This window comes from Callithrix jacchus, chromosome 9 (genome assembly GCF_049354715.1).
Source record: "Callithrix jacchus isolate 240 chromosome 9, calJac240_pri, whole genome shotgun sequence".
Lineage (NCBI taxonomy): Eukaryota > Metazoa > Chordata > Mammalia > Primates > Cebidae > Callithrix > Callithrix jacchus.
The window spans coordinates 55,294,438-55,307,676 of record NC_133510.1 but is presented as its reverse complement, the minus strand read 5'-3'; the positions used below and the strand labels follow the sequence as shown (position 1 = coordinate 55,307,676).

General features: G+C 39.5%; 1 protein-coding gene across 4 annotated transcripts in view; it reads left to right on the top strand.

Annotated features, from left to right (window-relative positions):
- SRGAP1 (SLIT-ROBO Rho GTPase activating protein 1) overlaps positions 1-13,239 on the top strand; it is a 334,709-nt gene that overhangs the window by 150,404 nt on the left and 171,066 nt on the right. The window lies entirely within an intron of this gene.

Here is a 13,239-nt window from a genome sequence, read left to right as displayed (position 1 = left end):
AAATGATTAAAAATTAGAGAAATTAATGTTTTAAAGACACAATAAAAAGGCATAAGGCATAATTACAGAGTTATAAGTCAGTGAGTCTGTGAACTAAACAATGTGAGCAAAAATTTTGAAAGAAGATGTTCCTGCAAATTGCACCTCTGCCCAGGAACGGACTGCCTGTACGCATGAAAAATCAGACCAGATGCCTTGAGTTCTTTGCTTGGGGCTCAAACATGGTGAGAAACTTGTGAAGAACAAGATTATATATGTGCTGCTCTCTTGAGAAGACATTAGCACAGTCTCTCTTGGTCTCACCAGACCAGCAGCAGAGGCTGCGAGAAAGTGACATGAAGAAAATTTCACAGGGCACAGAAAATTCCATCTCTTACACACCAGCAAGCTTCCTCCTTCCCAAATCTATTAAAAAACAAGAACTGGGCTTTGAAGTTTTCTTATCATTGTTACGAGTGTCAGCCAACTCCCAGCAATTTTTTTGTGGTGTGGACATCTTTGTTGAGCACAAATAATAAAATGCAACCATTTCCTGTGTAGAGAATGCAGCTACTTGCCCAGTACAACTAGTGTTTATTTTTTATGCTTGTAAGATGAGAGTTTTCCCCCACCCCCTCAGCTTTGTATTAGGAATGTTGTTGCCTCTACCTATACCTGTACCTCTACTCAGTAATTATTAGTTTCAGAAAGTAGAGAGGAGAAAAACCACCCTGTAGATTAATGACATATTTATGTTTGAAAGAGCCTCCTTAAAACAAAGACATAGTGTTAAGCAGGCCAGCTGGAAAATTTCTTAGTCATGTTTGATGTATCCACGTTAGATTTGATTTCTAACCTATAAAGGGAATTTAGCAAGCTCTAAGTCACCTTATGCTCCATTAAATAGAAAAAAAAAAGGAGAAATGTTAAAAATTGAAACTAAGGAGCATATCATTTAAGAAGAGATACGAAGAGAAATATCCTATGCATCTTGAATAGTAGAGTTTAAAAAAGATAATTTAGACAGAGCTGAGAAAGTGAAATAATTTTCTTGTACATGAGCTCTTTTTGCAGAGACCTCATTTGGTTCAGCAGGTTTTTCTGAGCCTCTCCCATGGGCAGGAGACTACAATGATAGGTGTTGGAAAGGCTACAAAGATGAAGAAAAAACTAGTCCTGGTGCTCAAGAAAGTCACAATTTATCCAAATTCATATGGCACTATATAATGCTTCTTATTCAGACAGGGCCTCTAGGACCAGTACCCCTCCTGAGTTCATTTATTTATCCATTCAACAAAACATCTTTAAAATGCCTGGCTGGGGGAGCAGAGTTAAAAGACATGTCCTTGCCTGCAAAGAGCTCATTACAGTAATTAACAGTTACCATGCTAAATGGAACTGGAAGGCTGGAGATCTTAACTTTACCCAGCGAATGAGAAAATTCTTCACAGAAAAGGGAACACTTGAAGTGAGACTTGTAGCAGAAGGAGGCTTTCATCAAACAGAGAAGAACAATGAGCTATTCCAGGGAAGGAGAGCATGAACATGACCAGGGAAAGAAAGGAGTTTGATATGATTGGACTAGGGGTTGTATGGAAGTGGGTGATGGGATGTGAAGCTAGAAAGGACAGTCATAGAAGAAGGGACTTTGTCTGTCTTGCTAAAATGTGAGGATGTGTATTTTGTAAGTCAAAGTCAAGGGCTTGATAAAGTTGATAGAAACCTAGGGCTAAGAGTCAAACAGATTTGGATTTGTGAATCCCTGCTTACTTGCTTTGTGAGCTTGGGAGATCATTCCAGAGATTCATTCACAATCAGGCTTTTCATTCTTGAGGGAGCAAGAAAGGCAAAATTGGGCAGAGGGAGAGGCTGCACCTGTGAGTGCTCTGGGGCTGGGATGGCCTTTGGAGTGGTCTTATAGCCAGGCAAGGGGACCTGGCCTTTGTTCTGGGGAGGGATTAAGTAATCTTGGAGTGAGGCAGCTCCCTTTGGTGGAGGGTAATTCCCAGAGATGGATCAGCTTTGAGTTTCAACAGCTAGCAGCCAGTATTCCCAGTAGTTGAAGGAATGAGTTGCTGGCTCTTGAGGAATGTCCTAAAGAATGCACACTGAATACACACACACACACACACGAGAGAGAGAAACAGAGACAGAGACAAAAACAAACACATACATACATACACACACACACACAGAGACAGAGACAAAAACAGACATTCCTGCCTGCTTACTACCTAGGAGTTCTCTTCTTATCCAGATTTTCTGGTTCTCAAAGAATTACATCCTTGGAAGCTGCCTATTTATAGTGGATTCTGGTTACTTTGGCGTTTAGTAGTGGGGAATGCTCCATGCTTTCTGAATAGCTTTCTCATTCCTAATCATCGCTGACCACCTGGAAGGGTAACAAATCATTACAATTACAGGTGTGAAATTCTGCCTTCCTCCAGCGAACACAGCAGACTCCACACCTCACCTTTCCATCTTTGTTATTGCTGGAAGAATAAAGAACAAGAGAGGCAGAGGGCACAAGGAAGAGGTCAGAGCTTACAGAGGCAAGATCAACCCCTAGGACACATTTGTCATCTGAAAGAATTGGAAGCCAGCATCTGTATCTGCCAAGTCTGAAGTATTCCAGGTCCCTTTAGATTAGAAAGCAAAACTAGGCTTTTCTGCCTTTTTTTTTAACCCATTCATGCCCAAGGTCATAATTTTTTGGATTTTTGTAATTAGAACTTGGCGATGATCTTGACCAGTAAGATGAATTACTCCCACATGCTTAGCATTGCAGTAGTAGAACACTGGGCATAAATGGGTTTTAATCACCGATCTTCCTCTTCTCTAGCTCTTCTATTGTTATGGTTCTAGGTCAGAAGCCTGTTTCTATCAAAATGGAAAGAAATCATTAGCGTGAATCTGAAGCAGCCTTTAGAACTGCTGTGGAGTCATTAGTGAGCTTGTTTTCCTTGGGAGATTTTGAGACTTCCTCATATTTCAATAATATCCCCATGTCTGTATGGAGATCCAAATAAATGTTGTGTGCCTGATAGTTTTGGCCTCTTAAACAGCCGCATCTTACACAATTTACTCAATCACAGAAAATCCTGTTACTTAAATTATTCTGTCTGATAAGGAGTTTAAAGCAGGTCATTTCAGGAATTTTTTGGTGTCCCAGTTGATATAATAATCAAGAAAACACTTGTAGAAGAAATACCCAATTCCATGCAGCATTATAGGGAACAGCTTCAAGACATAAATCTTAATTATGTAAGAACCAGTTAATAGTTGCCTAAACTTGACAGTTTTCAACAGGTTAAAAAAATAAAAGTGAAGCACTTTAAAAACAACAATATTCAACCACTCAAATACTGATTATTTTACATTTATGCCTTTAAAACTCTAAATGAAGCCTATTGGTCAGAATAACAGTGATTCAGCTTTTAGGCTCTGAAATCAGATATTCTGGGTATGAATCTTGGCTTTGCCACTGTTGGGAGCTGCGTGGACTTGAGAATATTTGTAAATAAGTAAGCCTCAGTTTCTGCAGCTATAAAGTAGATGTAGTCGTTTAGAGGATTCATGAGTTACATATGGAAAGCCACTTAGCCTAGTGTCTGGACTTAATAAGTCCTGGTAACTTTAATGTCTTTATTATCTATATTATAAGCACTATTCTATATACCTATAATAATTATGTAATGTGAGATTATAACAGATGTTATACCAAATTTATCTTCATTCTAAGGAGAGTATAGAGTTTTCAGAATGATTTGAAAAACACGTCCAGAGAATCAGTTTTATTTACCACTTACTATGAAGTTCCAAACAATATTTGTAAGCAAACAGTGATAAGTGTCCTCATAACAGCATTGCTTGGGGCTAAGTGAAAATTTTTGTCCTCGCCTTTAAACATTTAGTGGGAAATCAGGGATTATCCAAGTGAATGCACAAGCTGGCGGAGATTCCATGCCTCTTAAATCCCCCATAGCCATTTCACATGGAGAGCCTTTCCTTTGAGGCCTAATTGATTTCTTCATTCACTCAATGACAAGAGTAATTTAATTCTAGACCTTCTACTAGATTTAGACAATGTAAACTCGGACAGGAGAGTGCTCTGTTTTTACCCTTTTAAGTTCTGCTTAGCTATTTTAAGAGAAGTTCAGAAATTTGGAGGCTCCTGGTACACAAGGGCTTGTTTCATTCTTGACCCTTACTTGTTTCCCAAAGAACGAGGGCTGATGTGCCTCTTGCCCTGTTCTCAGCCCTGCCTTCTGCAGTCATGAGCTTTTGCTTCCTTCTTTCCATTACTCATGCTGAAACAGAGTGCTCTGCATCTGGTTTGGTTCTGCAGCCAGAAAATGTGCAGTTCATATGCTACACATAAAAATGTAATTAATGTCAGCCGTCACAGTTGCAGGACAGGCTATATAACCAGCCTGCAATAATCACTTTATTTAAGCACCTAATCACAAGGTCTTATTTACCAATTTTAAGGACGTTAATAGATGTAGTTTGGAGGTGTACCATAAAATGGTGGCATTTGAATACGTTAGGTTATCTCTGCGGGTTTTAAATTATCTTGAAGTCTGTCATTTCCCCAAAGGTTGTTTTAAAATCATTAATATGTTTTTCCTTCCTTGGTTTGCATAAATACATGTACTAGTATAATTCATCTTATTTCTTCACCAATAATGATGACATCTATAAGCTGTCACTTACTGAGTTTTAGCTGTGTGCCAAGCACTATACTCTACATCTCTCATAAATCAGCTCACATATCCTCACGGCTGCTCAGTGAACAGGTATTATATCCACACTTCAGGGATAAAGAAACAAAATGCTCAAGGGTATAAATTGCAGCGACAGGCTGACTAGCATGTCTTGTCTTTGCCCATATGTCTTACATAGTTCATAGCTGCTATGCACTCTGTTGGTATTTTTTGGTGGTAATTAGAAATGTCACTCAGTGCATAGGGTCACAAACTTCTGAGAAATAGGACACTATGGTTCTTGTCCTAATCATTTCTTATGAAAACTGAAGAATGATATTCTGGAAAGAGGCATGAAATCTGTCAATCATCCAAGTTATAGGGAGGGACTCAAAGCAACAGAGGCCGGCTCAAAACCACTGAGAATAACACCCCTTTGTCATAAATGCCATACATTGTCAGAGTCAGACTCACAGAAATTATTTTGGGATTGCTGATTGTGTGGCTTAATCTGAAAGAAGGGAGCGGTTACTAGTGAGATTCATACTTATTTTTTATTTTGATCAAAGATTGCCATATTCTGTTTAAATACCCCAATATGAAAAAAAAAAGCTAAGATTTTATGAAGGAAAAAAACTGTCATTTCAAATACATTATTTTAAATAAGTTAATATTCAAACATGTTTTAATAGAAGTTAATAAAAGATAGCACTTTACTACAGATCTCTAAAGCTCTGACCTTGTTTATTTTAAAAAAGACCCATAAGTTAAAAGTATCTGAAAACTACCAATCTATATATGTAAAAAAAGAGATTATTTCTTTTTAAATATAAAAATATATATAGATTGAGGAAATTAGAAAACACTAAAAACATAAAAAGAAATAATAATTGCTCATATTAATACTACCTACTATTAAATTTTAGGCGCTCTCTCTCTCTCTCTCTCTCTCTATATATATATATATATATATATATATATTTTTTTTTTTTTTTTTTGCATTTTAGGTTTTCAGGTACATGTGCAGAACATGCATGATAGCTGCATAGGTACACACGTGGCAGTGTGATTTGCTGCCTTCCTCCCCTTCACCCACATCTGGCATTTCTCCCCATGCTATCCCTCCCCAGCTCCCCCATGCCCTGCTGTCCCTCCCTATTTCCCCCAACAGACCCCGGTGTGTAGTGCTCCCCTCCCTGTGTCCATGTGTTCTCATTGTTCATCACCCACCTATGAGTGAGAACATGCAGTATTTCATTTTCTGTTCTTGTGTCAGTTTGCTGAGAATGATGTTCTCCAGATTCATTCATGTCCCTACAAAGGACCCGAACTCATCGTTTTTGATTGCTGCATAATATTCCATGGTGTATATGTGCCACATTTTCCCTGTCCAGTCTATCATCGATGGGCATTTGGGTTGGTTCCAGGTCTTTGCTATTGTAAACAGTGCTGCAATGAACATTCTTGTGCATATGTCCTTATAGTAGAATGATTTATAGTCCTTTGGATATATACCCAGTAATGGGATTGCTGGGTCAAATGTCTATTTCTAGGTCCTTGAGGAATCGCCACACTGTCTTCCAGAGTGGTTGAACTAATTTACACTCCCAGCAGCACTGTAAAAGTGTTCCTATTTCTCCACATCCTCTCCAGCATCTGTTGTCTCCAGATTTTTTAATGATCACCATTCTAACTGGCGTGAGATGATATCTCAATGTAGTTTTGATTTGCATCTCTCTAATGACCAGTGATGATGAGCATTTTTTCATATGTTTGTTGGCCTCGTGTATGTCTTCTTTTGTAAAGTGTCTGTTCATATTCTCTGCGCATTTTTGAATGGGCTTGTTTGGTTTTTTTCTTGTAAATCTGTTTGAGTTCTTTGTAAATTCTGGTTATCAGCCCTTTGTCAGATGGGTAAACTGCAAACATTTTTTTTCATTCTGTTGTTTGCCAATTCACTCTAATGACTGTTTCTTTTGCCGTGCAGAAGCTGTGGAGTTTGATTAGGTCCCATTTGTCTATTTTGGCTTTTGTTGCCAATGCTTTTGGTATTTTGGTCATGAAGTCCTTGCCTACTCCTATGTCCTGAATGGTTTTGCCTAGATTTTCTTCTAGGGTTTTTATTGTGCCAGGTCTTATGTTCAAGTCTTTAATCCATCTGGAGTTAATTTTAGTGTTAGGTGTCAGGAAGGGGTCCAGTTTCTGCTTTCTGTACATGGCTAGCCAGTTTTCCCAACACCATTCATTAAACAGGGAATCCTTTCCCCATTGCTTGTTTTTGTGAGGTTTATCAAAGATTGTATGGTAGTAGATAGGTTGTGTTGCCTCCGATGCCTCTGTTCTGTTCCATTGGTCTGTATCTCTGTTTTGGTACCAGTACCATGCTGTTTTGATTACTGTAGCCTTGTAGTATAGTTTGAAGTCCGGTAGTATAATGCCTCCCGTTGTGTTCTTTTTGCTTAGAATTGACTTGGCTATGCGGGCTCTCTTTTGGTTCCATATGAAGTTTAAGGTAGTTTTTTCCAGTTCTGTGAAGAACGTCATTGGTAGCTTGATGGGGATAGCGTTGAGTCTGTAAATTACTTTGGGCAGTATGGCCATTTTCACAATATTGATTTTTCCTAACCATGAACATGGAATGTTTCTCCATCTGTTTGTGTCCTCTCTTATTTTGTTGAGCAGTGGTTTGTGTATCTCCTTGAAGAGGTCCTTTTTGTCCTTTGTTAGTTGTATTCCTAGGTATTTTATTCTCTTTGTAGCAATTGTGAATGGCAGTTCGTTCTTGATTTGGCTCTCTTTCAGTCTGTTATTGGTGTATAGGAATGCTTGTGATTTTTGCATGTTGATTTTTTTATCCCGAGACTTTGCTGAAGTTGCTTATCAGATTCGGGAGTTTGGGGGCTCACGCGATGGGGTCTTCTAGGTATACTATCATGTTGTCTGCAAATAGAGACAATTTGGCTTCCACCTTTCCTATTTGAATACCCTTTATTTCTTTTTCTTGCCTGATTGCTCTGGCTAGAACTTCCAGTACTATATTGAATAGGAGTGGTGAGAGAGGGCATCCTTGTCTAGTGCCAGATTTCAAAGGGAATGCTTCCAGTTTTTGCCCATTCAGTATGATATTGGCTGTTGGTTTGTCGTAAACAGCTTTTATTATTTTGAGATACGTTCTGTCAATACTGAGTTTATTGAGGGTTTCTAGCATAAAGGGCCGTTGAATTTTGTCAAAGGCCTTCTCTGCATCAATTGAGATAATCCTGTGGTTTTTGTTTTTGGTTCTGTTTATGTGGTGAGTTACATTTATAGACTTGCGTATATTGAACTGGCCTTGCATCCCCGGGATGAATCCTACTTGATCATGGTGGATAAGCTTTTTGATGTGCTGTTGTAATCGGCTTGCCAGTATTTTATTGAAGATTTTTGCATCTTGCATCTATGTTCATCATGGATATTGGCCTGAAGTTTTCTTTTCTTGTTGAGTCTCTGCCGGGTATTGGTATTAGGATGATGTTGGTCTCATAAAATGATTTGGGAAGGATTCCCTCTTTTTGGATTATTTGGCATAGTTTCAGAAGGAATGGTAACAGTTCCTCTTTGTGTGTCTGGTGGAATTCAGCTATAAACCCTTCTAGACCGGGGCTTGTTTTGTGTGGTAGGCTCTTAATTGCTGCCTCAACTTCAGACCTTGTTATTGGTCTATTCATAGTTTCAGCTTCCTCCTGGTTTAGGCTTGGGAGGACACAGGTGTCCAGGAATTTATCCATTTCTTCCAGGTTTACTAGTTTATGTGCATAAAGTTGTTTGTAATATTCTCTGATGATGGTTTGAATTTCTGTGGAATCTGTGGTGATTTCCCCTTTATCGTTTTTTATTGCATCTCTTTGGTTATTCTCTCTTTTCTTTTTTATCAATCTGGCTAGTGGTCTATTTTGCTGATCTTTTCAAAAAACCAGCTCTTGGATTTATTGATTTTTTGAAGGGTTTTTTTGTGTCTCTATCTCCTTCAGTTCTGCTCTGATCTTAGTTATTACTTGTCTTCTGCTAGGTTTTGAGTTTTTTTGATCTTGCTCCTCTAGCTCTTTCAATTTTGACGATAGGGTGTCAATTTTGGATCTCTCCACTCTTCTCATGTGGGCACTTATTGCTATATATGTTGTGTCTTCGTTCTCGTTGGTTTTGAAGAACTTCTTTATTTCTGCCTTCATTTCATTGTTTATCCAGTCAACATTCAAGAGCCAGTTGTTCAGTTTCCATGCAGCTGTGCAGTTTTGAGGTAGTTTCTGAATTCTGAGTTCTAACTTGATTGCAACTATGGTCTGAGAGACTGTTTGTTATGATTTCAGTTGTTTTGCATTTGCTGAGGAGTGCTTTACTTCCAATTATGTGGTCAATTTTAGAGTAGATGTGGTGCTGAGAAGAATGTATATTCTGTGGATTTGAGGTGGAGAGTTTGTAAATGTCTATCAGGTTTGCTTGCTCCAGGTCTGAGTTCAAGCCCTGGATATCCTTGTTTATTTTCTGTCTGGTTGATCTGTCTAATATTGACAGTGGAGTGTTAAACTCTCTCACTATTATTGTGTGGGAGTCTAAGTCTCTTTGTAAGTCATTAAGAACTTGCCTTATGTATCTGGGTGCTCCTGTATTGGGTCCATATATATTTAGGATCGTTAGCTCTTCTTGTTGTATCGATCCTTTTATCATTATGTAATGGCCTTCTTTGTCTCTTTTGATCTTTGTTGCTTTAAAGTCTATTTTATCAGAGACGAGAATTGCAACTCTGCTTTTTTTGCTCTCCATTTGCTTGGTAAATCTTCCTCCATTCCTTTATTTTGAGCCTTTGTGTATCCTTGCATGTGAGATGGGTTTCCTGGATACAGCACACTGATGGGTTTTGGCTTTTTATCCAATTTGCCAGTCTGTGTCTTTTGATTGGTGCATTTAGCTCATTTACATTTAGGGTGTCTTTTGATTGGTACATTTAGCCCATTTACAGTATTGTTATATGTGTATTTGATCCTTCCATTTTGATGCTAGCTGGCTGTTTTGCCTATTATTTAATGCAGATTCTTCATTTTGTTGATGCTGTTTACCATTTGGTATGTTTTTGGAGTGGCTGGTACTGGTTGTTCCTTTCTATGTGTAGTGCCTCTTTCAGGAGCTCTTGTAAAACAGGCCTGGTGGTGACAAAATCTCTGAGTACTTGCTTGTTCGCAAAGGATTTTATTTTTCCTTCACTTATGAAGCTCAGTTTGGCTGGATATGTAATTGTGGGTTGAAAGTTCTTTTCTTTAAGAATGTTGAATATTGGCTCCCACTCTCTTCTGGCTTGTAGAGTTTCTGCCGAGAGATCTGCTGTGAGTCTGATGGGCTTCCCTTTGTGGGTGACCTGACCTTTCTCTCTGGCTGCCGTCAGCATTTTCTCCTTCATTTCAACCCTGGTGAATCTGACGATTAAGTTTCTTGGTGTTGCTCTTCTTGCAGAGTATCTTTGTGGTGTTCTCTGTATTTGCTGGACTTGAATATTGGCCTGCATTGCTAGGTTGGGGAAATTTTCCTGGATAATATCCTGAAGAGTATTTTCCAGCTTGGATTCATTCTCTTTGTCACATTCTGGTACATCTATCAAATATAGATTAGGTCTGTTCACATAGTCCCACATTTCTTGGAGACTTTGTTCATTCCTTTTTGTGCTTTTTTTCTCTAATCTTGCCTTCTCGTTTTGTTTCATTGAGTTGATCTTCGACCTCTGATATCCTTTCTCTGCTTGGTCAATTCAGCTGTTGAGACTTGTGCATGCTTCACGAAGTTCTCGTGTTGTGTCAGTTCACTCCTATTCCTCTCTAAGTTCTCCATTCTTGTTATCATTTCCTCACATCTTTTTTCAAGGTTCTTAGTTTCTTTGCATTGAGTTAGAATGTGTTCTTTTAGCTCATGGAAGTTTCTCATTACCCACCTTCTGAAGTCTGATTCTGTCATTTCATCACACTCATTCTCCATCCAGCTTTGTTCCATTGCTGGGAGGGGTTTTGGTCCCTTGTAGGAGGCAAGGTCTTCCAGTTTCGGGTATTTTCCTCCTTTTTGCACTGGTTTCTTCCCATCTTTGTGGATTTATCCACCTGTCGTCTGACTAGTTGCTGACTTTCCGATTGGGTCTCTGAGTGGACGTCCCGATTGTTGATGATGAAGTTATTTCTCTTTCTTAGTTTTCTTTCTAACAGTCTGGCCCCTCTGCTGTAGGACTACTGAGGTCCATTCCGGGTCCTGCTTGTCTGGGGAACACCTGTAGCAGCTGTGGAACAGTGAGGGTTGCTACCAGTTTCTTCTGCTTCTCTCTTTGTCCCAGAATGATGCCTGCCAAATGTCAGTCTGATCAGTCATTTGTGAGGTGACTCTTTGGATATACAGGGGTCAGGGAGCTGCTTGAGGAGACAGTCTGTACTTTACAGGAGCTCAAGTGCTGAGCTGTGAGCTCCGTTGTTCATTCAGGGTTGCTAGGCAGGTGTTTAAGTCTGTTGCAGCAGAACTCATAAAGCCCCTTTTTTTCCTCAGGTGCTCTGTCCCGGGGAGTTAGGGCTTTATTTATGAGTATCCGTTACACTGTCCTGCCCAGCAAGGAGGCAGTCTAGTCACTGCCTGCTTGCAGAGGCTATGCTGAGCTGCTCTGGGCTCCGCCCTTCTGCTGTGGGCTCTGCCCTGTTGCTTTTGACTCCGCCCTGCTGTCGTGGGCTTTGCTCTGCTGCCATGTGTAATTCCCTGTAGTTCTGTTTATATGGGTGTGGTTAGAACTCTCTCGGTTATGGCAGGTTGCCTCAGCAACAGCAGGCTGCGTCAGCAATGGCAGAGCACCTCCGTAGGGGTGGAGTGCCTTGGTAATGGCAGACGCCCCTCCCCCACCGAGCTGCACCATCCTGGGTTCAGCTGTGCTTGCCGTGAAACTCTCAACCCGGAGCTTTTCCAATTGCTGTTTTGTTTGTTTTTGTCGGGGTGGGAACCCCGAGCCTGATCACCTGGCTCCCTGCCTCAGAGCCCTTTTTTTCTTTAAGTTGAAGGGTTGACTCTCTCCCCAGTGTTCCAGTCACTTGCTGAAAGGGCGCCGGGATCTGTGTGATTTCCCGTGCGGTGACCTACTGCGCCAGCTGCAACACCATCGCTGCCCGGGACTCTCCTGGACTGGCTTGCTGTTTAAGTCCCGTTTAATCAGATGAATGTGCTAATCTGCCTTCTCAAATCTCAAATTGCCGGTTTAACAGGGCAACCAGACCAGTGTATTTTGTATGGAGTGCCACTGCGCTGCGGTGCCGGACCAAACAGCCGCCCTGGCAGCGCATTGGGCTCCTACACCTGGGAATCTCCTGGTCTGTGGGCAATAAAGATCCGTCTGGAAATGTGGCATCCACTCACACTGGGAGCTGCAATTCTGAGTTGCTCCTATAGCACCATCTTTCCTCTCTCCTCTAGGCTCTATATTTTCAATATTTATATGTATATACATATATTTACATATGTACATATGTATTTTACAGAATTGAGATTTCATTCTGTATGGCTTGGAAAGGTGCCTTTTGATATATTATTAGCATTTCTCATGTCTGGAAATAGGCTACCTCATCCCTACATAGTACTTTACTATGTGCATAGCCATATTAGTTTTCTGTTGTTGGACATTTAAATCTATGATTTTGTTTTTTATACTACATTCTTTGAAGTAGAATTATCAAGTCAGAAGGTGACCTTTGAATTTTGTTAGAATTTCATGTCTTGAATTAAATTCTTATCGTTTCCTTTTCTGGAGTAATGATGGTCATGGTTGTCATTTACAAACAAGTCATATTCACTGAAAAATTGACTGTGTTATTAGTAAGCTACTGCATATAATTTAGCATACTTATATAACAGTAGTAAATAATATAACAAGAAGAACTTTTTCAAAGCATTTTAGTGCAGTGTTGCAGAAGAATTAAATGGTATTCCGGTGGCCTCAGGGGGCAGCTTAATTATTGATAGGGCCTGGATAAATAGGAATAGTTCAAGCGAACCCTGCTAGCTTGTTCTCTTGGGTTTTATCAACCCTGTGACTAGCTTTTTTTTTTTTTTTTTTTTAACAAATAAGCCAAAACTAAGCTATCATTTTTCACAATGATATAATTTTCTGAAATATTTTAGAAAATATTTTAAATTTGTATTTATAAATTGCTTTTCACGATGGCAAGCACATAATAAGTGCTCAGTGAATAAAAATTATTGGTGCCACTATTCTTGGAGTTACATTGTTGCCTTTATTATTTAGTAACAACAGGATGTATATGTGATTGGCCTGGCTTTAAATTTAATATAACAAGAGGAAGTACCAAATACTGAAGGCAACTGTAACACAATGGTAAGTATTTTAGTATCTAAACACAGAAAGGGTACAATACAATTACAGTATGAAAGATCAAAAATTACATACCTGTGTAGGGCAGCTCCATTCTAATCTTATGGGACCACCGTCATTGAGTATAATAACATGCTATGCAGGTTTGTAGCCTAGGAGCAATAGACTATGCCATAT